Genomic DNA, 23,484 nt, shown 5'->3' with positions numbered 1-23,484 from the left:
TCTCTCTACCTTCCCTTTCTCCCTCTTTCTTTTCCTTCCTTCCTTCTTTCCTTCTTCTCTCCCTTTATTTCTTCCATTTCTCTATTCCTCTTTCCTTTGTGTCTTCTCTTTCCTTTGGTGGTGAGTTGTTCACCCAGGGCCTCGCCCTTGCTCTACTAATGGGCTATCCTTCTGTTTCCAGACAGTTTAGATTTTTTTCACTTAATTATATGTATTTCCAATACATAACATTTGCCATATTAGCAGGAGAATATAATGCTTCAATGTTTTTATACATTATGTAATGTTTGTATCAGATTGAGCTCATCTTTCTCTAAAACACTTTATGGTGATAGGAACTGTCCTGTCCTCTTTCTTATAGACTGCTGCAGTGTTTATTGCTATGTACCGCCACCACACTGTGTGATATCATTCAGGAACTTCTTGTGACTTGTAACTTGGTATGAGTTGATGTCACCCCTCCTTTCCTACATTTCATTACAAGCTGGTAATTCCAGCACCTTCCTTAACTATCCAGTATTTCCTAGAGAATAATGCTTATGCACCGAAACGACTAGCGGTACACCAAGTTTGGCTACCTGTTTCTTAATGAGTTAACAGCATATATTAACAGCAGAGCAAGGTAGATATTAATGACAGACATGACATGAAGATATGGAGTTCAGCAAGATGCCAGTGGTTCACGCCTGTAATCCTAACTACTCAGGAGGTTGAGATCTGAGGATTGCAGTTCAAACCAGCCTGGACAGGGAAGTTCATGTTAGTCTTATCTTCAATTAACCACCAGGAAACCAGAAGTGGTGCTGTGGCTCACATGGTAGAGCACTAGCCTTGAGCTAAAGAGCTCAGGGACAGCACTCAGGCCCAGAGTTCAAGCCCCACAACCAACAGAAAAAAAAAAGACCTGGAGTTTCTTCAGGATGACTGTACTTGCAAACTTCCTCAAGACATTTGGTAGGAAGTTTAAGAATTAAACATATGAAAGTTAGTTTAAAAAAATAGACTAATTTTCTTAATATTTTTAAAATATATACTTGAAAGACATTTTGAGATAAAGATCTTACCACATCTGTACTGTTTTTGATGTTCCCCTTTCATTGGTGTGGCTTCAGGTCTTTCTCTTCAACTAAGCAGCAAAAGCAGGATTGGATGCCTGGCTCAAGCATTGAAGTATCCATGGAACCAGTGAACTGAGCAAGTGGAAGGCCTGAGTTTAACCAGGGCTGGGAGGGAATATTTTTCTTTTCTCTCCCTCTCCCTCTCTCTCTCCCTCCCTCCTCCCCTCCCTCTCTCCCTCCCTTTCCTCCCCTCTCCCCCACCTCCCCCATTCACTGCCAATCCTGTGACTTGAACTCAGGACCTGGGCTTTGGGCTTTCTCAAGGCTGGTTCTCTCCTGCTTGAGCCACAGCACTGCTTCAGGCCTTTTCAGTGTATGTGGTACCAAAGAATGGAACCCAGACCTTCACGCATGCTAGACATGCACTCTACCACTAGGCCACCCTTTCTCTTCCCTTTTCTTTTTTGACTTTTGTCTTCTTTCTTGGGATTTGTTGAGCTTTCTGAATCTTTAAGATTCTAGTTTTTGTTCTATTGTAATAACATTTTGCTATCATTTCTTCAATTATTTTTATTCCACACTTTTTCATCTTCTGTTTTATCGAGGACATAGCCAATAATTGTCTTAGGGAACTGGGAAGCTCTGGTTTGCACATCTTTCCATTTTTCTTCACATTGTTTTGTTTATAGTTTGTAATGGCTGTGTCTTCCACTTCCTGTTTTCCTTGTGAAGATGTTAATCCACATCATCCAATGGACGAATAAAAGTCTCCTTTTATCATTTTATATCCTGAACTTTTTATATCCTCAATGTCTCCATTAAGTTTATGTTTTCTTTTATTTGAACAGTCTTATATCCACTCTTTCCATAATCTCCATCACTCATTGTTCTGTCAGTGTTGACAGAAAACTTTCAGAGCAACAAAGCAAAATGTAGCTATTCTAATAACAATATGTAAGAACAATGTAGATAGAACAAAAAAATACAGCTTTTTTTCCCCCTGGACTTAAGTAGATATTTTTCTTTTTCTTGCATGTTTATCAATATTTGATTGGATGAAAGCAGTGATTTCCCCAGGTGGATTTTGTTAGATTTCTTTAATAAGATCTGCAAACAAGCACTGTCCTTTCTAGACTTGTTTAAAACTCCATTTTGGTTGGTAACCATAGACAGTGTGTACTGGGAAGGGCGATCTTTTCCAGAGGCTCTGCCCAAATGCTCAGTATTTTACTGGGCTGTCCTAATAAAACATTACTTGCTGAGTACATTAAACAAAATAGATTTTTGCTCATTTTTTCAAAGTTTGGAATTTGAAGATCAAGGTCTTCGCTGAGTGGGATGGGATGTAGATAGATGTTTTCTGCTTTTATTTTCTATGCATGCTTATGAAGAAAGTGAGAGAAGGGAGAGAAGGAGAGAGAAAGAAAACATATTCTTTTCCTTTGTGGTACAGAAACTAGTTGATTTGATTATGAGAAATAGGATAGTTCCTTACCTAAATTCTGTTTTCAGAGTATTTGTTAGTTGAAGATTAGTTACTTTAGGTGTTTTCCTCCAGTACTTTAAGGAACCAGTATCTTTAATCTAGTCTAACTTTCGTATTTTGCTGCTGTTCTATTGATGTCATAAGACAGTCACAAAATTTAAATATTAAAATGAGGCCAGTGTTAGACTTGTCTGTATTATTTGTTGATTCAGCCTAAAAGTTTCTTTAATTGTGAAGTCTTTTCAGATGCCATCTATAGCATCTGAGTAATTCATACACTCAACCTTAATATTTAACAAGTGGATAATCTTCTACAGATGGATAAACTGTGATTACTGGACTAAATATTCTAAGCTACCACTTTCAGTAAATGAAGTTTTATTGGAACACATCTATGGTTATTCATATACATATTCATACATATGCTCAGAGTTCAATTGTTGGATAATGTGGTCTGCAAAGCCTAAAATATTGACTATATTATTCTTTATGGAGAAAGTTTACCAAGTCTAGTCATATGTGTAAATGTCCTTAGGAAAACTTTATATACATATCTACATATATGTAGATATATGCATATATAGAGATGTATGCATACACATACACATTTTTTGCCAGTCCTGGGCTTGGACTCAGTGCCTGAGCACTGTCCTTGGTCTTTTTCTCAAGATTAGAGCTCTACCATTTGAGCCTCAGCACCATTTCTGGCTTTTTTCTATGTATGTGGTACTGAGGAATCGAACACAGATCTTCATGCATGCTAGGCAAGCACTCTGCCACTAGGCCAAACTCCTAGCCCACACATACACATTTATACATGTACACACATCTATATGCTTTTTATTACATATATACATATATAGGCTTTCTCTGTGTCAGCACTATGGATATTTATGATTGAGAAATTCATAGTTTTGAATGTATGTGTGTGTGCGTGCGTGCGTGTGTACATGCACATGTATGCAAGTTCATGTAGGCACTGTAAAATGCTTTTCAGTACATCTGGCCTTTGTTTTGCCACGTGTGTCTTGAACTCTGGGCCTGGGCACTGTCCCTGAGCTCTTCAGCTCAAGGCTACCACCCTGTTTCAGGAGCCACAGCACCATTTCAGGTTTTCTAGTGGTTACCTGGAGATAAGAGCCTCATGGACTTCAGCTCCCGAGCTGGCTTTGAACCTTGATCCTCAGATTTCAGCCTCCTGAGTAGCTAGGATTACAGGCGTGAGCCACCGCATCTGGCTTTCTTTGAGTTAAGTTGTACATTCTGTACTGACACACATCGAATGTTGTGTCCAGGCTTTGGTGGGGAGCAAATTAACTGAAGACTTTGTTTAAAGATAAGTTGGCCATCTAAATCCCCAGAGTGAGTCATCAGAATTAGCTGGAGGCTAACAATGTGCACTTCTCGAGCTTTCTCAGTGATACCAGTCCAGTAGGTCCTGGAAGGACACTTTGAGATTCTCTGTTCCATGGCAGAATAATTTATGATGCTCAGCTGTAGCAGTACTCATTTCTTAAAGCAAACGATCTTATTATAATGTAGTAAATTTGAGAAGACCATGGGTCATAATCAGAAGAAGGGAAAACAAAAATAAAATGAAAACTACCTAATATAGAAAAAAATAATGTCTCATTCAAGCCTTACTAAGAAGTGATTTTTGTGTTTTTAAACTTTTAAAATTTTTATTTTTTTTATTTTGTCAGTTGTAGTGCTTGAAAACCAGGTCTGTCCCTGAGCTTATTTGTGTTCAAGGCTAGCACCCTACCACTGGAGCCACACACCACTTCTAGTTGTTGAGTGGTAAACTGGAGATAAGAGTCTCGTGGGGACTTTTCTGCCTGGGCTGGCTTCAAACTGCGATCCTTAGATCTCCCAAATAGCTAGGAGTACAGGCTTGAGCCAACAGCACCTGGCAGCATAATTTAAAAAAAAATAATAAAACTTTACATAGCTGTACAAAGGCGTTGTCACTTAACAAGCTTGTTTATAAATATAATGCATCTTGCTCTGTGTCACCTCTTTTCAACATTCTCATCCATCCCTCCTCTACTTGCCCTTCTTTCACTCTTCTTAATTTTGGGGACATACATGGAATTATTGACTACATTCTCACCCCCCTCTCTCCTTGTTATTTGTTTACAATTGTCCCTTTTATTACATTCCTCCCCTTCCTGGTGTTTGTTTTGTTAAATTTTGACATTTTTTTACTTCCTAAGGAATTACACTATTTGAATTCTTCTTTGAATCTAGCATATTTCAGTTAAGAAGCCATTTTCAACCCTAGATTCATCATCTGTAGATAGTTACATGCTTAGCTCCTTCCTTAAATAACATTTCAGTTAATATCTAATGATGAATACCATTTCCCATCTATTTTTTGTTCTTACACACTGCATAGAAAGAATTTCATGCTGATAATAGTACATGTACTCTTTGTAACTAAAATAACTTTGAACAGATAAGACAAAAATCTACAGAGGAACTTTATCAGAGTAGCTGGACTATTAATAATCACACTAATTTCCTCGGTTAGTTGTGGTAGTCTCTAAGTAGGATAATGGACCCTGAGATCTGGTTGTTTAAATTACACCTTGCAAGGGTTTGGGGGATTTTTTTGACCTAATTCCTTGAATTTACCCCCTTTTTTAAAAATGCTGGTCGTGGCGGACTTGAACTCTGAGCCTGGACACTGTCTCTGAACTCTTCAACTCAAGGCTAGTGCTCTACCACTTGCACCATAGCTCTACTTCTGGCTTTCTGGTGGTTAGTAGGAGATAAGAGTCTCATGGACTTTTGTGCCCAGGCTGATTTAAACCATTATCCTCAGATCTCAGCCTCCTGAGTAGCTAGGATTATAGGCGTGAGCCACCAGTGCTGGCAATCCCTTGAATTTACTAGGCAGACTACCATTTCAGCTATGTGTCCTTTATCCCTATCTTGGACCATTTAGTTTTTAAACATTGGACTTTTGGGGGGGTTAGCCCCTTCTTGGGCTACACAAGCTCTGGATTTACCTTTGAACCAACTCAAGTTTATAAGAGTCTAATCATTCAAGGCATCATCACCAAGTGATTTGCCATGATTGTTTTGTGCTGAGTTGAAAACACTTCTACCTAATGTACTGGCTTTTCCAGTTCATTTTTTGGTCGTTTCTGAGAAATGAACATGACTTCTCTCAAAAGCTTACTTGAAAGTTATTGCCAGGAAGGCACATTGTCATTAGGAGGTTGTTTCTCAGGGTAAATGATTTACACTGTATTTCTTAGGACCTTTTCCTGCTGGAAGGATGTGTAATATGTATTACCACTTCTGTCATTATGGGTATGGATCTTGTGTAGCATGACATTTTGTGGGATCCTAGTTGTGTGGTATTTATGGGCATCTAACTGGATGAATAACATCTGATGAGTTCAAAGCACACACTTTTATGGTAGGATGGACATCTTTCTGAATAAACTACAGAAATGAATCCAAATTCTGTGGTAATGCTTCCATCTGTCCTGTGATATTCTTTATTGTAAAATATCACACAAGTGGTAGTGTCACAAATGTTATGTCTCTGGAGCATCATGTAACCTTGGGAGAAGAAATGCCTGAAGAACCAAAGGAGAGTAAAGGCTACAATTAAAAATAAGCCCCCAAGAAATAGTTTCCATGTGGTTGTGAGAAGCCCTTGAGAACAGCTGGAAAATTTCAGGCTGAAATATGTTGGAACAATAGTTTACAGAGGAAAGTAGCTGGGTTTGTGGTTACACTTGGAAGTGAAATTTCCTTGCTTGGTCATAATAGTAAACTAGCTATAAAGTTTAGAAGAATATTCCCTAAAGTCGACTTTTACTCCCTGAATTACAACATGGAACATAACAGATAGCTTCATAAATGAAAGTAGGTCCTTAAACTTCTATGAGGTATAGTAATTATGTACAAACAAAAACATGTTTTGTGATTAAAGAAAAACATAGATTTATTTAATAATAAGGTGTTGAGGAACTCAAAAATATAGGAGAGATTAGGACTGTGTGTAAAATTATGAAATAAAGCTGTATTATAAAGCTTCTGATATCAACCATTCCTTTTTGTGTTTGAGTAAACATCTCAATCTATTAAAAAGTCAACTTTCTTCCAAAATTCTGTATTTCTTTGTTGTTATTGTTAAAAGCCTTTTTTTCTGTTGAGTCTATTGTATCTTCTATTCTAAACCTATTTTTTAACTTCATTCAGTTCTTCTACTAATGAGTCATACATATCCATATTTACTGATTGAACTTTTTCAACATATTGGGTATATTAGAGAGAGGCTTAAACAAAATGTTGGGCACACAGAGAAGTCCAGCAATGTTTCAAAGTCTTCAGGTGTGGTTAATCACTGGGAAATGGGAAAGAAGGATGTCAGGGTAGTTAATTTGTGGTTGATGAAATTTTGAAAAATCAGTGCCTTCAAAAGTTAGGAGTGGATTCCAGGGGTAGGGAGAGAAAACCTGAAAACAGATGTGTAGCAGGCATATGTGGCTAATCATGAAGAATATTTTGGATGATAAGGGTACATTTTAGAACAAGAATGTATATTGCTGCTGACAAGCACCATTATCGAACTATAAAAAATGACTCCAAATATGTGTGGAAATGAAACCTAGTAGCTTCAATTACTCTTTCTTCAGCCTTCAGATATTCTCTTAGTCAATTATTTTTTACTTGTTAGAAAGCAACCCTAGAATTTTATTCTAACCTTTTCTGTCCAATAATGGTAAAATATTTATTACCAAAAAATGTTGGTAAGATGATTTATAGAGTCTATAGATTTATTAGTACACAGTTGGTCAATGGCTTGAATATTAAACTAGTGATTTGTAAAAATCCACAATCGTGTATTCAGTGCCTTGATGAATGTGCACATGTTCTCTATGGCATTCATTTTTTCTGATGTAAAACCAGCTTATAACTTACAATAAATTTTCATTGTTGTTTGTTCTAGGGCTTGAACTCAGGATCTGGGTGCTGTCTATGAGCTCTTTCGCTCAAGGCGAGTGCTCTATCACTTTGTGCCACAGTGTCACTTCCGGTTTCCAGGGAGTTAGCAAGAGATGAAAATCTCATTGATTTCTTACCTGGGCTGGCTTCAAACAGTGATCCTGACGTCTCAGCCTCCTAAGTATGTAAGATTTCAGCATGAGCTGCAGGTATCCAGCCCAAACTATATTTAAAAAGCTCATATTTCTGTAAAGCAGAAATCAAGCAGTCCATGTTGGGTTTCACAAGACTGAAGGAAAAGCTGGTTGTATTCTTATCAGAGGCTGGGACTCTAATTTTCATTACTAGCAGAATTATTTTCTTAAAGTTTTGTGACTGTTCTTATCTCTAGAAGACTCTCCCTTTCCTTTCCTTTCCTTTCCTTTCCTTTCCTTTCCTTTCCTTTCCTTTCCTTTCCTTTCCTTTCCTTTCCTTTCCTTTCCTTCCTTCCCTCCTTCCTTCCCTCCCTTCCCTCCTTCCTTCCTTCCTTCTTTCCTCCCTCCCTCCCTCCCTCCCTCCCTCTTTCTTTCTTTCTTTCTTTCTTTCTTTCTTTCTTTCTTTCTTTCTTTCTTTCCTTTCTTTCTTTCTTTCCTTCCTTCCTTCCTTCCTTCCTTCCTTCCTTCCTTCCTTCCTTCCTTCCTTCCTTCTTTCTTTCTTTCTTTCTTTCTTTCTTTCTTTCTTTCTTTCTTTCTTTCTTTCTTTCTTTCTTTCTTTCTTTCTTTCTTTCTTTCTCACCCTTCTTCTTTGTTTGCCAGTCCTGGCCTTGAACACAGGGCCTGGGCACTGTTGAGCTTTCTCAAGGTTAGTGTTGTACCATTTGAGCCATAGTACCACTTCCTGTTTTTTCTGCATATGTGGTACTGAGAACCCAGGGCTTTGTAAATATTAGGCAAGCACTCTACCACCAGAACATACTCCCAGCCCACCTGGAAGGCTATTTCTATTTCTTATCAGTTGATCAAGTGCCCTACTTTGTTATTGTTCTTTGTTCAATTTTTTTTTGATAAAGGATTTTGCTACATAATCCATGTTGGTCTTGAACTTCAATCTTACCTCAGTCTCCTAAGTGCATTTTTAAAGTTTTTGGTAAATTTAGATAATGAGCTGATCAAAATTTTACACAAGAATTATCATAGTGTTAATAAATTTGCTACATGTTGTTTAAAGTGGTTTAGTGAGACAAAATTGTTCATTATTTCTGAATATTTTTGCCATGACTTTCCATAGCTTACGACAAAAATGGTGAACTAGAAGGTATTCTTAAGCAAACATTTCATATTAAATTCCTGGACTTTTTCTAAGATTTCATTAGCAAAATATATTTGTATACCCCTTCTTTAACACACATGAATGTTATTTTAAAAACTCTCCTAGGATAATTTTTTTATACAAATAGGAAGATTACAGTTAATTATGTGAATCACTGTAATTGAACAGAATTATACATGAGGCAGATTCAAATGCACACAATTTATTGACTGGATACCATGAGCACATCCTTTGGGAATTTAATGGATGTTCCATTCTGAGAGAAAATATGAAATTGAATTACAAAAAGAAAATGAATTAGTCTATTTCTGTATTTTACCATAACTGAAGCATTTATTTTCTGCTTTTGCAATGGTTGAATAATTGTTTTGAAAAAATTGAAGATGTTGGTCTAAAAGTGAGTGATTAAAAATTATTAAAAGGGAAAGTTGAAAATTATGATTTTTTTGGCCAGTCCTGGAGCTTGAACTCAGAGCCTGAGACTGTTCTTGGGCTTTCTCAAGACCTAGAACTCTATCAATGGAGCCACAGCACCACTTCTGCCTTTTTTTGTATATGTAGTGCCAAGAAATCGAACCCGGGTCTTTGTGCATGCTAGGCAAGCACTCAACACCTAGACCAAACTCCCAGCTCAAAAGTTTGACTTATTATGTAAGCTTTATATGTCAGAGATTATACTCTGAAACAATCCAGTTAATTATCTGATTAAATTTGTATTACAAGTCACAGAAATAAATTTTTTAAATGTCTATTTTTATTTAGTGTATCTTTATATAGTTGTACAAAAGTTTTCGATTACCCATGTCAATTTCTGAGTGTAATGCATCTTTTATTCATCAGTTTATCTCTTTATTTACTTAATTGTTATTAAGTCATTGCACAAAGGGGTGTGGATTCCAGAGGTCAGGTTAAGAGTGCAGTACATATTGGTCAATATCACCTCTTCCATCTTTCTTCCCCGTTCTGTTACAATCCCACCCATCTGCTTCTTTTATGTTATTCTATTTTCACATATGTATATTGAATACCGTGTGTTATAATGTCCAGACTTACATACTTAAAATTGGACACAGAATCATGTATACCTTAGTGCTCAGAACATACTCTAAGAAATACACAGTATGGTTATGGTTATTATTGTGTGGTCATCCTAAAATCTACTTTCACAAACTTAGATGCTATAATTGTGCTACAGAAGTAATACAGTATAATACACATGGAAGAATCTGCTGCTCCTGCAACCTTTGTGAACTAAACCATGCACGATTAAATCCAGCATAAGAGAAAAAATACTGTAAGGGATACCTGATACGCTGCCTAACAAAGCATATTCATGGTAAATTGTTCTCCCTAAGTAAATGGAATATACTGGAAAATAAAGGTTAGAGGCACAGTATAGTAGATCCAGAAACCGGTAACATGGTAATTATCCAGTTTTAGATACTATGTGCAGTTGTATGTACTATAGTTAATCCCACTGCAAAAACAGATTTCCTAATACATTATCACAAATTCCTAAGTGATGCTGTGTGTTACTATACATCCACATATATATGTTCTACAGGCTGCGGCTTCACTAAGTGGCAGGAATCTTTTGGCTTTTTATAAATTTTATGGGACCACTTATTCCTGAATGTGCAAATTAATTTTTTAAATGTATAACTCAGTGTTTTGATCAGTTCATTGGTTAACTTTGTTCTGTAAGTCAAAGCTAGTGAAGATATTTCTATTTGTAAGTATGCACACTCAGATTATTTAAACTTGGTATATTATCAAAGCAACTTTTTCTTGCAAATTTTGAACAGTTTTCTATACTGACATCATGTCTGCTTACTATTTCCCAGGTGTTATTAGAAAGTTACCATGTGCATCAGATAATTTAATTGAAGAAAATATTGTAAGTGGATAAAAGTTTATTTGTATTTTCCAAAAGACAAAATTGAGACAATGTTAAATAACATTTTTCAAGGTTGTTTAGCTAATATCTGATCAAGAACTTTGGTCTTTTGGAGTTCTTATCTTGTTAAATACATATGTGTGTGCATGCACATTCAACCCCCTCCCCTCCCCCCACACACCAATCCACATGTGCCTTTGGGTCTTCTCGATCTTTGTTGAGAAAAGATATGGTATTTGGAGTCTTGGTTTCTCAAGGAGGGAGGAGATGAGGGAAAGCTGGTCTGGAGCTGCTAGGTAAGAGTGAGAGATTATGCAAATTTAGGGTGAGAAGGCAGCAGCTCCTCCAAGGGGTGAGTAAAACAGAACTTTCAGCCTAGACCTGATCCTCATTCTCCCTGTGCCAGAATAACTAATATACTGAGCCTCAATCAGTTTCAGAATGTGTGGAAGATTTCATAGCTTCTCCATTGAAAAACAAATTCCTGAATCCCATTTTGGCCCTTTATATATTTTGTTTATGTTAAATGAAGTCTGAATGCTATATCATATATCCAAATCTCACTTAATTGTTGAGATTTACGGTCTCAAGCCAACAATCACACCCAAATTTATGGCAAGTACCCCCCTCTCTTCAAAGTGGGCAGAATCCTCAAAAGCCCTGACCAGTATAGGAGCTATACTATTCTTCAGGAAGGTCTTGGCAGATTTCAGATGTTCCTCAGCAACATTACCCCACATCAACTGTCAAGGAAATGACACTGGACTACTACCAAAGGTTTGTGATGTGTTACCTAGAAATACGACTCTCTGTGGTGAATTCTTGGAACTCTCTCTAGATGGATTATTTCCACCAGGAAGAGCACTGTGTACTATAGGCAACTCTTGACTGAGTTGGCAGTGATCATTCCTTACAAGGAAAAGCAACTTGATGTTTTGAAAGAGTCAAGTTGACTGGGACCAAGCAAAAGTGATTGTATTCGATATTAAAGTATCTTTAAAATTGGGACCATATACAGAGCACACTGTTCTTCTATGTATTGTTATTTTTATAGATTAAAAACACCAGTCATCAAATGCTATTTCAGAGGATGCAAGGTATGATTTCTAGAATATTTGTGACCACCATTGATGATTTTCTTCACCATTCAATGCACCTTTGGTAGGTCGGTTCTTCTCTTCTGAAGGAGATGTAGGCATGTACAAATAGGAATTTATCCTACAGGGAATGGGACAATGAAGTTGAAGGTGGGGCTGCCTAAAGGTATGTCTGCAACAGGGTTAAGAGGATACATGCAATGAAATAGGAAGTCAGAAAGTACAGGCTACATCAGAGGTCTAAGACAATGGAGGTTTCTGACCAAATCATTTCTTTCCTCCTTCTTCTCCTCCTCCTCCTCCTCCTCCTCCTCCTCCTCCTCCTCCTCCTCCTCCTCCTCCTCCTCCTCCTCCTCCTCCTCCTCCTCCTCCTCCTTCTTGGTTGGCCGTGGAGCTTGAACTCAGGGCCTTGATGCTGTTTCTGAGCTTTTGTGCTCAAGGCTTTTGTGCTCAAGGGAGTTTCAGCTCCACTCACAGTTTTCAGGTGGTTAACTGGAAAGTTAATCTCATATTGTTACTGGATCTGACTTTGTTACCTGGTATATTGTATATACATTTATTTGCTTATTTGAAATAAGAAAAGGAAGGGGGAAAACAAGATGAGTGGGCGGGAGTGGGGGGAGGGAAATGGGGAGGGGGTATCAGTGTGTGAGAAATAATGCATCTACTACCTGGTGAATGTAACTGTAACCCCTCTATACATCACCCTGACAATAAAAAAAGAATATTAAAAAAAGAATCTCATAGACTTTCCTTCCCAGGTTGATTTTTGGAACCACAGTCCTCAGAGCTCAGCCTCCTGAGTAGCAAGTGTCACAGGTGTGAGCCATCAACAGGCAATCTGAAGACTTAAGTGAGGATTGGAAAGTTATTTTTATTGGTGTGTACTTAGATTTTACTTTCATTCTCTTTTTATACCTAGCAAAGACAAACATTTCCCCTCTGAGAAGAGGCCTTTTGTTTCTAGATATTGCTGATGAAAAACTTATGTAGAAAAAAAAAAGAAAAACTTATGTAGAGTCTCTGACTAATGTCTGCTGCTTAAAGATATTTTTGAAGAAGAGGCACTGTGGTTCAAAGTGGTAGAATGCTAGCCTTGTGTGGAAAAACCCAGGGATAGTGCCCAGGCTTGAGTTCTAGCTTCATGACTGACCGAAAACAAACAAACAAACAAATACATACATACATACATACATACATACATACATACATATATACATACATAATACACACATACAGAAAGGTACTTTAAGAGTCTACGCTTTGGTATTATCTACTGTCATGTCCTTTTGCTCCAGTCATTATGCTTCTGCCACATTTTTCTTCTTTTTAGGAGAATACTGAGTCTAGATTTGGGTCTTATGCGAATTCCCAAGTTTCTTTCTGAGGACAGAGCCTTGACTGATATTGTGAGCCACCTGCTTCTCCAAAGAGAGGCCTCTAAAGCCCCTAGGGATTTTATCTAAACCAGTTCTGGTGCTTAATTCCTCCAGCTGGTGGTTGAAGCAGGTGAACAGGTAAGCAATTCAGGCCAATGAGAAATGAGGGAAAACCGTGTGAGTCCGAGGCCACCCTTCATTCACTGTCTAGCTCAGAATGAAACTTCACATCTCCGTCCTGTCATCAATAACAAAATCCCTTTAACCATTCCCTTTTGAATGTGAGTCGATTCTGCGCTTCCTCAGTAGAGGGCGCTGGAAAGACATCGACCGAGGGATACTTTTCTTGTAGTAGTAGCCTGTGGGGAAGGTCGGCCTGTGGTTGTGAGGTCATGGAGAGGAACCTCTTTGAACCACAGGCCCAGTCTATGTTCTTCCTATGACCTTGAAGTCTCGGGCCGACGATGACCTGGCTGTAAGTACCCACGGAATGCGGCGTGGCCTCCAAGCATCTTCTCACCAGAAGGAATGCCTTTGGCCTGGGTTGAGGCAACCATCAGTGGATGGGCACTTTTTTTTTTATCAATATTTGTGGTATTAAGTTGCCTATACTCTTCTAAGTGTGTCTGAATCTTAACAGTTTTCTCTTATTTTAGCTGTGTGTGTGTGTGTGTGTGTGTTTTCCAGCAAGTGTATGTACAACTCAGAATCTTTGTCTTGCTTAGGCAGATTTCTTATCAGTTAACTTATGCCCAGTCTTCTTTCTTTCTTTCTTTCTTTCTTTCTTTCTTTCTTTCTTTCTTTCTTTCTTTCTTTCTTTCTTTCTTTCTTTCTAAACTTTTTGCTATGGGGCAAGTCTTAGACCCATAGATCTCATCTAGGCTTGGTGTGTTGCTTGAGATGAAGCTTTTTGCTTGGGCTGACATCAGGTCTCCCTCTCAGATAGCTTGGAGGATTTACCTTCTTTAAGTCCAGACCCCATACTACTACTTGATTTCTACCTCCTGATTAGTTTTAGTTCTAAAATGCTCGAGGGTGTCTTGGCAAGTGGTCTTATCAGTTTAAAAAAAATTGCCTAGTGGTTAGAGTGCTTGCCTAGCATGTATGGAGACCTAGGTTTGATTCTGAACCACACACAAAGAAAAGATGGAAGTTGTGATGTAGCTCAAGTGACAGAGCACAAGCCCTGAAGTGCGCAGGGAGAAAGCCCAAGGACAGTGCTCTAGTCCTGAGTTCAGGGCAATGAATGAGTGAATTTGACATTTTCTGCCACGGGATGTTAGTATGTATAATCTTTGGAACTTCAGCAGCCAGCTTTGACCTCCAGGAAGAGACAAAGGAGGAATCTTGAGTTTTAATATATCTGGTGTGCTTTTGGGTGCAGACTTCCCATGTCAGGTGGTTGGATGGGACAGATTTAAGCTACTTTTTGTTGGGATTCACTTACTTCCAGCACAGATGTATAATATTTCCTGATTAAGTTAGTATTATCCTGAACTTTTTTTGTTGTTGTTGTTGCCAGTCCTAGGCCTTAAACCGAGGGCCTGGGCACTGTCCGTGGACTTTCTCAAGGCTAGAGATCTACCACTTGAGCACAGCACCATTTCTGGCTTTTTTCTATGTATATGGTACCGAAGAACTGAACTCTGGTCTTGGTGCATGCTAAGCATGCACTCTATCACTAAGCTAAACTCCTGGCCTCCTAAATTTATTTTATCCTAATCTTGTTTGTTTTTTTTTGGGGGGGGTAGTAAAAAAATAGGTGATAACATCATTGTTATTCTTCCTTGTGTGTGCATGTGTTTTGTGGGACATAAATTAGGGCTTGGAAGCTGTCCCTGAGCTTTTCTCCTCAAAGCTAGCACCTACCACTTTGAGCCACTGTTCCATTTGTGGTTTTCTAGTGGTTAATTGTACATAAGAGACTTCCCTGCCACAGTCCTCAGCTAGATCACCTCTCTTGAGTAGCTAAGAATTTATTCTGGGCTTTAAGGAAAAGGGCGTTGTTGAACTCTTTTCCAGACAATCCTAGTGCCTGCATGAACAACCTCTCACCTTTCTCTCCCTCCCAGAGAATGGTGATGGGCTGCCCCTTCTTTCCCAGCAGCTACCTGGGGAGGGGCGGGGAGGAAAGATCCTTTAAAAGTGCAAATTAATTTCTCTGTGTTTGCCTCAAAAGAAATGAGTTTTTGGCAAATGCCAAAAACAGATTTTCCTCTTATTCCCTATCTTTCCTGTCCCTTCATTAAGGTGCTTAAAAGCCCCTCATATGTTAATCTGATTAAAAAATGGAAATGAACTCTGGATAACTAGGAGAGGTGAGAGGAAGAACCTTCTCTTCCCTTCCTTCTTCACTCCTTCCGTCTTTCCTCTTTCTCTCCCTTTAACTTCCTTCCTTCCTTCCTTCCTTCCTTCCTTCCTTCCTTCCTTCCTTCCTCCCTTCCTCCCTTCCTCCTTTCCTCCCTTCCTCCCTTCCTCCCCTCCCTCCCTCCCTCCATTATCTTTAAGTAGTTGTACAAAGAGGTCTCATAAGTCTTCAGAGTTCACCCAAAGTGAATTGGTCTCTCCTTCTACATTTCACTTTTGATGCACAGCTTTCATGACTAATGATCTCCTGATCAAATACATGCTGATATTTGACTTTTAAGAGTCAGAAAAATAAAGGTCAATGAATATATATATTTTTTGAATGTCATAATACCTGTGAAGGCAAAACACTCAAGTCAGAAGTTAAGTTTAAGAAGCTGCTTGTTCTGTGGCAGGAAATCTGAAAATGAAAAAATCAAGAGTTTAGCTTCCTTTTGTGGTTTACTAAAAGTTATGTTTTAACTCTTAGAGTCCTTCTGTTTGCGACCCTATTGCCTTCTTCAGTGGAGAGAAGTGGGGAAGTCTTGGCTGCAGTTGAAGGTTGGTTTTTGTGCTGTTTGTCTCACCTTTCACTTTATTTTATTTTATTTTATTTTTGTGGGGAGTATGTTGGTCATGGAACTTGAACTCTGGACCTTACCCTGAGCTCTTCAGCTCTAGGCTAGCACTCTAACACTTTGAGCTATAGCACACTTCCCTGTCTCTGATGGTTAATTTAAGGTAAGAGTCTCATGGACTTCTGTGTCTAGGCTGGCTTTGAACCATGATCCTCAGATTTCAGCCTCCTGAGTAGGTAGGATTATTTTCATGAGCAACCAATGCCCAGCTTCCTTTCTTTAGTCTTAAAGGTAGTGTGGATGAACTAAGTGAGAATCCCTGCCGTTTTCCTCCACCAAGTCACTTGTCACTTGTCACTTCCTGACTTCCTGTCCCTCAGAGGCCTACAAGACTCTGTTTAAGAGATAAGCCTCTAATATGAAAACTATCAAGGTCTGGGTTAGAAAGGAGGCTTTCTTATTTTCTCCTCTTCTTTGTGCAAGTGCTCTCCTAATTCTGTTCTGACTCAGGTTTTTAATAGAATATTGATTTGCTGACTTTTGTCACATTTTACAATTTCATGTAACTTTTATTTTTAGTTTTTGCTTTGAAAGAAAGCTGAATATCCCAAGGAAGTATTTATTTTGAGCATTCAATTGAGTTAGAAGTGTTAAAGCTCATGCTATAAAGACCCCATCTTACACCAATTATGTCTACATGTCCTGTATCTATGTTCATAACTAGTAGTGACATCATTTATTAGCTTTATCATATACAACATCTGGCTCTTTAGCTTTCTCTACCATCTTCCCCATCATTCTTCAGCCCTCCTCTCTCCTTCCTGCCTATCCACTAAAATCTCCAGCCTGTGACTGGTTTATATTTTCTTCTTTTTGCTTGCCTGTATTTTGTCAATTTTTCTACCATAATTGTGCGCAGTTTAGCTTGCTCAATGACTCCTGCTTGGCTTCCTGTCATGACTCATGATTAGAACTTCAGAAGGCTCAAAAATACTCTTAGTTGTAAGGATCACAATATTTTTAAAAAGGCCATCCTGCCTAAATTATTAGCGGTTTCATATGATTTGACTGCTTCTCAGTTTACATAGAATCTGAGAGCTGGAAAAACCTTAAAGGTTATCCAAACTAGTCCATCAACTTAAGGGGAGAAGGCTGAAATGCAGAGAAGCCAACACTCAATCTTGGCAGTGTAAGTCAGAGTTGGGGTGAATGGAAGCAGCTCAATAGACAATAGTGTATGACTACAATATGAACTCAGGTGCAACTCATTGTTTTATTTCACACATATATTTAGTAATCACAGCAGATTTCTAAATCATAATAGAGTGAAGTCATATTTCTACTGTAAATGTGCTCAGCTTTAATGTAGGCTTAAAATAGTTTCAAACTATATGTTTATTATCTCATTCTGCAAAAAGAAGTCATTATTAAAAGATATTCTTGGTGAAGTTGCTACATGAACAAAATTCAAAAGCAAACTTCTCCCCTTAAGAATTGAATGTCAATATGTCAGGAAATGTGATTCAGCAATGGCTGATTGAAATTTACTGGAAAAATGTATAAATAAAAAGATAAAATAATCTATATGCTTATTATAGGACTGTGTGAGTGAAAGTACCTATTCCGTGGTTGACATAGAGTAGCAGCTCTATTTTGTTTAGCTACACTTATTGTTATTACTGTCATTACTATTGATGGGCGTTGTTGTTGTCTTTCAAGAAATGAATCTCTCTATAGCCTACCTCCTACCAGTGAACCCGCATCAGTTGACAATCCAGACCAGACGAGGCTCTGTAAAACTGCACCAGAAAAATTTGCAAAGACTTCCATTTGGGCTTCTGGTTGATTGCCCCTTTGTTATTTGATCTAGCTCAGCGTGGCATGTTGTTTGTATTTACCTAGCACCATAGGACAGCTGCTGGCCCCTGGAACCCGCTGGGACCCATGGCACTTTGCAGCTGATTGCCATCCTATTTATATTAATTGAATGCAGTGTATTCTACACACAGCACTGATTACTCTCATTTATTTGAGTTCCTAAAGACTCAGGATTTCTCTCTGAGCCTTTACAATATCGTTCTACTCATTTGGCTCCAATTAGTTTCAGCTAACGAAAATATATTACAACAAGCCTCTGGCTAGCCATCGCTGTTTCTAATGACATAATTTGTGAGTTTTTATCCCTTGAAAGTAAAGACATTAGAAATTAAGCTATGGTATCTTCGGTGGGGTTGAGAAATATTAATTGCAAGCATCTGGGATCACTTTCTGAGGGAAGATTTGTGATTTCTATTTAACTAATAAATGTTGACATAATTGAAGAGCTATAAACTCCATATGTTGTACTTTCTGAGGAATTTCTTATCATATCCTTGCTCAGTTGCATAAGAATATGCTATGGAATTAACGCTAGACTGTAGTTCATTTGCACTTATTATTTTACAATTCTAATGTATGGCTAAGGCATTCATTCATTCAAGAGGTGTGTCTTTAGGAATTTTTAAAAACATGTAAGTTTATCACAAAACTATAAAAGGTGCCCTCTTCTCTTCATCTTTCTTCTCCCCTCCCATCCTTTCCTCCCTTGCTTGTTTCAGTTCCACTATTACCATTATTATTACTATTATTATTAATTACTGTTGTTGGTGATGGGGTTTGACCTCTATCTAAGCCCTGTTCCTGGCTCTTTTGCTCAAGGGTAACATTCTACCACTTTAAGCCAAAGTGCCACTCTGGTTTTCAGGTAGTTAACAAGAGAAAAGAATCTCATTGACTTTTCTGCCTGCGTTGGCATTGAACCACCATTCTCAGATTTCAGCCTACTGAGTTGCTATGATTACATGTGTGAGCCACTGACTCCTGGCTCCACTGTTGATGTTATTTTTAATTAAATTATTAACAATATTTTAAGCTGGCTTACTGGCTTCAAAATATTCATCCTTTGGTCTTAGTTTCTTTAATTCTGCATTGACAGGTATGTACCACCACACTTGGCTTATTATATATTTAACAAAAATTTTCCTTTGTGGTAAATACTTTATTTCCCATTCTAATGAGAGCATTTAAGCTCTCAAACATGGGATCTGACTCTAATAGTTTATACTTGAAAGAATATAGTCTCTTCAGAGATGACGATTATTTGGGAAAATTTTTGAGATGTAATCTGGATACCTGAAACAAAATTAAGACTGGCCCACAATAGGTCCTATTAAAAAAATCAAATTTCCTTACTCCTTAATAATAAGAATGCTACAACCAAGTAGTCCATTACTTCCTTTGTCTTTTAGTCAGGTGTTTACATATTGCACAACTGTCCTTCATGGTCTAAAATCTGAATTTTGATATATTTTGGAATATAATCAATTATCATCTATTAAGTCAGTGGAAATTTCATTGTAAATTATAACCCCAAGCAAAGGAGTTTTTCTGTTTATCACTTCTTTGAAAGTTTTATTTTTTTTAATTGTGCTTTATGTTTTTTTCTCTCCTATGCTAAACTTGAAAAGACAAGGCCAATCATAGTCAAATACCGTAAATGCTGTGGTCCCATGGTTTTTATGTAAAGTTAATAAAACAAATCGGAGGCAGCTGTGCAGTTCAGGAAATCAACTCCACCGAGGGGATCTGGGAATACTACAGCCACAAGTGTGAAGCTGGAGTCACCAGAAACCCCCGATGGAATTCCAACTCAATAAATCAAAATCCGCTCCTTTCTACCTTTGCAATATAACTCTGCGCCCTGTGTGGAGCCTAGGATTTCCAGCATTCCCAGTGCTATCTTTTTTAATTATCATGGAACTTCTTGCTTCCCTTTCCAGAAGGTTGGGATATTTGGGGAGAACTCTTGCTATATGCTTGGTTGTGACAGGAATCAAACATTTCAGGGCTGGGGACCATGGCATGGTAATAAATTCTTCTGACTTGCCAAAACCAAGTGAGTTAAGAAAGAAAAGTAAATATGAAGACTCGTGAGGCACTGTGACAACAGTTCATGGAGCCACATAGCAAGTGTATCGATGCCTAATAGTAATATTGTACAAGATTACAGATCCATGACCTGGCCCGTGGACCACCTAGAAGCCCCTATGCACAACTGAAGTTGACCAGTGGACCCTGAGTCAAACTTTTGAAATAGTAATGCAGCTGCCATTCTCTTTTAGCTTAAGTATTTATTGGCGCCCAATCCTTAGGATTTCTTATTTAAATGTGACATCCACATGCTACTGTCATAAGTAATGAGATTCTTAAATTGAGAAAATATCATACTGATTCTTATGTTTAGACAGACTAACTGCCACAAATGTGTTTTAATCTAGACCCTGAGTTCAAATCTAGATCCTGAGTTCAAATCATTGTCTTTATCACTTGCTAGTTCTTTCCTCTCCTCCTTTTCTTTCCTCCTTTTACCTCCTCCTCCTCCTTCTCTTCCTCTTCCTTTTCTTCCTCCTCTCCTTCTTCCTTCTTCCTTCTTGTTCCTTCTTCTTTTCTTCTGGTCTTGGAGCTTGAGCTCAGGGTCTAGGTACTGTCCCTGACCCTCTCTGTGCTCAAGCTTCCTGGTAGCTGGGATTGCATTCTTAAGCCATCAACCCCTAGCTTATCTCATATGTAAGTAGTAGTAGTATCTGTTTGATGCTTTTGAGTTCTAACTTCTGATGTCACACAGCTCACTGTGAGAACTCCCTAGGTGTGTCATTTTAAAAAAAGTGAAGACTCTCTTTACAACAAATATTATTTTTCAACACCCTATTGCTATAATAATTCACAAAAGTAATTCTGGGGCTCTTGGTTTTAATTTTGTTTCCAGTCTCATTTTCTATAATACTTCCCCAATTGCTCACAGCAATTATTACCCGGCCCCAAATATTAATTGAACTGTTGTTACAAAATGCTGCTTTGCAGTATATCCAATACTAGCCTGGCTCAGAGCTTTGGTTTTCCTTTCCTTTAGTGGATTATGCCAAAATAATGTAGTATAACTCTTTAATATTATGTTTTAGAATGACAGTAATTTTATTAAGCATAGTATTGACCATTTCCTTCTCTTGAAAGCAAAATCCTTACAGGTTTACTTAATGGTTTTGTAGAGCTTTTTAAATGGAGCAGAAACGGACCAATTGAACTTAAAATGATTTTGAAAACAGCTAAAATGACTTCTCATAACTGGTATCTCAATAGGTAGGGTCTCAGCTAAAAGCAGTCTTCACAACTTAGATCTTTAGAATATGAAATGGAACCCTTGAGGCTGAGCGCATAGATGAACATGTATTGGTTTGGATTTTATTATGCTTAATAACTATGATAAATGCCAGTCATGGATTCTTGTAATTCAATCTGGGAAAGTTTCCATAAAGATGTGACTCAGGTAAAACAAATATGTTTTAAGTATCTAATCTGCAGTGGACAATTTGTCCTATCCCTAGGTAATGAAACTATAATTTCAAGCACATGTTAGGGTAACTGTACAGTTAAAACACTATGAGAACTGCCATAGCAGTTTGTTTTAGACAAAAGTATTCATTTGTAGTCTCACCATCAAGATTCTACTCAGATCATAAAAATGACACTATTCATTGAAGAGGAACATTGTTAGCTCTCAGGGAGGTCTTCTTACCCCTTGTCCCTTCCCCCGACAAGACATGCCCTGTGCCAAAGGAATCCATAACAGTACCAGGGGACTCTCCTGAACCTTCCTGATTCACTAGAGAAGCCATCAGTTCCTACTACTTCTCATTCAGGGTTGCAGAGTTCCCTTCTTTCCTTTGTATTTATGGGGACACATAATTGTTCTGCTTGTTTGTAGATGATTAGTAATGTTGGGACAGTTGGAGAAAAGTTGTCATCAATGCCAGGAATCAAAAAGCCATTTTCCTTGTAAATGTTTATGTGACCTTAATGTAATCTATTGTTCTAGTGCTCTTATATTCAGGATTAGAATAATATCAGTTACTATTCCTTCTTTTGAACATAAGGCTAAAGGACAAGTACAGGGACTTAATGACTGAAGGTGGATTTACATAGTGAAAGCCAACTCTCAACTCTTTCTTTTTTTGTAATTAATAGAAAGGTTACATTATATTCACCAGATAGAAGGTGCATCACTTCACAAACATTGATATCCCTTCTCATGTTTTTGTCCCCATTTCCCTCCTCCGCCCCTCATCTTGTTTTCCCCCTTCCTTATCCTATTTCAAATAAACAAACCTATGTACAATATACCAGATCACAAGGTAAGATACTGTAACAATATGAGATAACCAAGAGACAAGAAAAGAGATGAGAGATAACATAGTGCATTAAAGACAACAATTACACATTATATAGCTCTTGTTTCCATATCCTGGAGGTCCTTTAACTTAGTCTCATCCTATATGACCTTATGTATCTAGGTTTTGAGCTATTGTAGTCCTCTTCTAGGAGAATCTTAGATGTGTACTAATTATTACAAATGAGGGAAAACATGGAGCCTATGTACCTTTGGGTTTGGCTTACTTCGCTTAATATGATTTTTTCCAAGTTTTTCCATTTCCTTATAAATGGGGCGATGTCACTCTTTCTGATGGTAGCATAAAATTCCATTGTGTATAAATACCACATCTTGTTGATCCAATCATCAGCTGAGGGACATCTGGGTTGGTTCCATGTCTTTGCTATGGTAAATAGTGATGCAATGAACATCATTGTGCTAGTGGATTTAGTATGTCCTTGTTTCTGGATGATTGGGTAAATGCCAAGTAATGGAATTGCTGGGTCATATGTTTAGTCTTTTAAGGAATTGCCATACTGCTTTCCATAGTGGTTGAATGAGTTTACACTCCCACCAACAGTGTGCAGACTCTCAACTCTGATAAGGATGTTCTGGCCTCTCACAGGGACATAGTTGAGGGACATAGCTGAAGGGCAATGTTACTGTTATTTTACTAACTGAAGCTGAATCTAGACTAAGACAATTATTTGCTTGGATAAAATAGAAAGAGACTGATTAGGAGCATGAGATTGAGTAGTCTCAGATGAAAGCTGATTTCAGAGTAAATTAATTACACCTTATAGTAAGACTGGATCCATGGTCAGGGGAAAATGTGACTCTGGTTTTTCTAAGGTAATCTAATATTTTGTACTCTCCTAATATTATTTTATTTAGCCATTAGAAGTTTCTTAACAACTTTTGACCTGTTCGTCAGCATTTACTATGATAGTCTCTAATATTTACTTCAGCTGAGTGACAGAATTTCACATGGGAGGCTTTTTTTTCTGATCATATCTAGAAGTGCTTTTAAGTATATTTGAATTTACTTTTTCAGAGCTTGACAGTAAACCTGAATGACATATTTTATTTGTAATACATTGATTCCACTGGATAGATAACATTG

The sequence above is a fragment of the Megascapheus bottae genome, chromosome 1 (assembly GCF_031878675.1).
Source record: "Megascapheus bottae isolate mThoBot1 chromosome 1, mThoBot2.hap1, whole genome shotgun sequence".
NCBI lineage: Eukaryota > Metazoa > Chordata > Mammalia > Rodentia > Geomyidae > Megascapheus > Megascapheus bottae.
This window is presented reverse-complemented; position numbering follows the sequence as displayed.